Genomic DNA, 2,499 nt, shown 5'->3' with positions numbered 1-2,499 from the left:
TCTCTCCCTTTCCCCCACCTTTTCCCCACTTTTTCTCCCCCTTGGTCCTCTGTTAAGTTCTTCCTAATCCTCCTATACGTGCAAACATATGATATTTGTCCTTCTCTGCCTGACTTATTTCACTCAGCATAACACCCTCAAGGTCCATCCATGTTGCTATACATGGCCAGATTTCATTTTTGAGAGAGAGAGATTCTTAAAGAGGAGCCAGATGCATGGTTCAATCTCACGACTATGGGATCATAGCCTGAGCTTAAACCAAGAGTCAGACACTCAACTCACTGACCCACCCAGGCACCCCTGCTAAGAGAACAGATCTTAAGTGCTACAAAAAAATAAATTAACTATAAGGTGATGAATGTTAAATAACATGACAGTGGTAATCACATCACTGAGTATACATATATCAAATCACCACAATGTACACTTGAAATATATACAATTTTGTCAGATATACTTTAATAAAGCTAGAGAAAAAATGATCATTTTCTTACAATTTTGTGCTCAAGAGTCTTTAAAATCCCCAACACACTATTCACCAGCCTTTCAAGTGACAAAAATAATAGCAGGGCAAAATCTTCAATTAATTTACAGTGGAATATCTAAGAAAAATTACATTTGACTTCCACAGATTTTGACATAAACTTTTTCAGATTTATAAAGTTATTTAGTGAGATAATTATCTTTAAAAAAGTTTTTTTATGTTTGTTTATTTTTTGAGAAAGAGAGGCAAGCCAGGGAGGGGCAGAGAGAGAGGGAGAGAAAAATCCCAAGCAGGCTCCACAATGTGAGCACAGAGCCTGACGAGGGGCTCAAACTCATGAATTGTGAGATCATGACCTGAGCTGAAATCAAGAGTCAGACGCTTAATGAGCCACCCAGGCGCGCATAGACACCTAATTATCTTAACAGAAAAGCAGTTGTATTATATTGGGGTATTTGAAAGGTTTTGCTCTACCACTGGGGATCTAAGACCCACTTGAGTAAAAATACAGGCGTCCGCTCCAGTTCTGAAAGGAGCCTGTACGATGCGGAGGGAAAGCCCTATTTCTTTATTCTGTGGGTAAGAAATTCCAGTTTAAAACAACATTTTTCTGGGGTGCCTGGATGGCTCAGTCATTAGAGTATGTGACTCTTTTTTTTTTTTTTTTTTTTTTGAGAGAGAGAGAGCACATGTGCATGAGCCCAGGAAGGGCAGAGAGAGAGGGAGAGAGAGAATTCCAAGCAGGCTCCACAAAATCTGCACAGAACCGGAGGCAGGGCTTGATTGCATGAATTGTACGATCATGACCTGAGCCAAAATCAAGAGTTGGACACTTAACCAACTGAGCCACCCAGGTGCCCTAGCGCATGGGACTCTTGATCTTGGGGTTGTGAGTTCAAGTCCCACGCTGGGTGTAGAGATTACTTACATACATACATACATGTTTAAAACAAAACAAACATTGTTCTTCCTTTCCAACCAGGGCCTGGTTCCTTCAAGGAAGGGTGGGGAGAAGAGGAAAGGCTGTCTATCAATGAGGTAGTGACCAGAGAACATTCACAATTGCATCCATGGAGTGGGCTTCAAGAAGCATGCCCCTCGGGCTCTCCAAGAGTTCCGGAAATTTACCACGAAGGAGAGGGGAACCCCAGATGTGTGCATTGACACCAGGCTCAACAGAGCTGTCGGGGCCGAAGGAATAAGGAATGTTCCATACCGTATCCATGTGCGGCTGTCCGGAAAACGTAATGAGGATGAAAATCCACCAAACAAGCTCTAAATGCTGGTTACCCATGTACCTGCCACCACTTTCACAAATCTACAGACAGTTCATGTGCATGAGAACTAATCACTGATTGTCAAATAAAGGTATAAAACTACAAAACAAAAACAAACCCCACATTGTTTAAGAAAAGCTGACCTTTTTTTTTTTCCTAATATCGGGAACAAGACAAGAATGGCTACTCTCACCGCTTTTATTCAGCACAGCATTGGAAGACCTAGCTGGAGCAATCTGGCAGCAAAAGAAATAAAAGGCATCCAAACTGGAAAGGAAGAAGTAAAACTGTCAGAAGGGTTCCTGTCCAAGATGGTGACCTAGGAGCATCCTGACCTCCCCTCCTCCCAGTGCCTCTGAAAAATACTGAAACCTAGCTGGGCAACTGCTGCATGTGAGGCAAACAGAAACACTCCTCACCTCAAAGCTGGGAGGAGAGGCTGAGACACAGTCTCACCATAAACCCCAGCCCTGGCACAGCGGCGTGCCCTCTGGAAGGGATTCAAACCCCAGCGCTTCTCCCTGAACAGCAAAGCGTGTTTAACCTGACAATGGAGGTCCCAGGTTTTCAAACCTGCACCTGAAAGACGAGGCCCCAAAGCGTCTAGCTTTGGAACACCAATGGGGTTTGCGCCCTTGAGACCCACGTGAGACCCATCCATGAGACCTACCGTGATCTGAGAGACAGCTCTTAAAGGGTTTGCCTCCTCAGACTCCCTGGCCCCTGGGACCAGAGCAG

At 44.2% G+C, this 2,499-nt stretch overlaps 1 pseudogene; it reads left to right on the top strand.

Moving 5' to 3' along the window:
• Nucleotides 1-1,424: 1,424 nt before the first annotated feature.
• On the top strand, nucleotides 1,425-1,832 carry LOC144220820 (large ribosomal subunit protein eL31 pseudogene; annotated as a pseudogene).
• Nucleotides 1,833-2,499: the final 667 nt, after the last annotated feature.

The sequence above is a fragment of the Crocuta crocuta genome, unplaced genomic scaffold (genome assembly GCF_008692635.1).
Source record: "Crocuta crocuta isolate KB4526 unplaced genomic scaffold, BGI_CrCroc_1.0 scaffold219, whole genome shotgun sequence".
Classification (NCBI taxonomy): Eukaryota; Metazoa; Chordata; class Mammalia; order Carnivora; family Hyaenidae; genus Crocuta; species Crocuta crocuta.
This window is presented reverse-complemented; position numbering and strand designations above follow the sequence as displayed.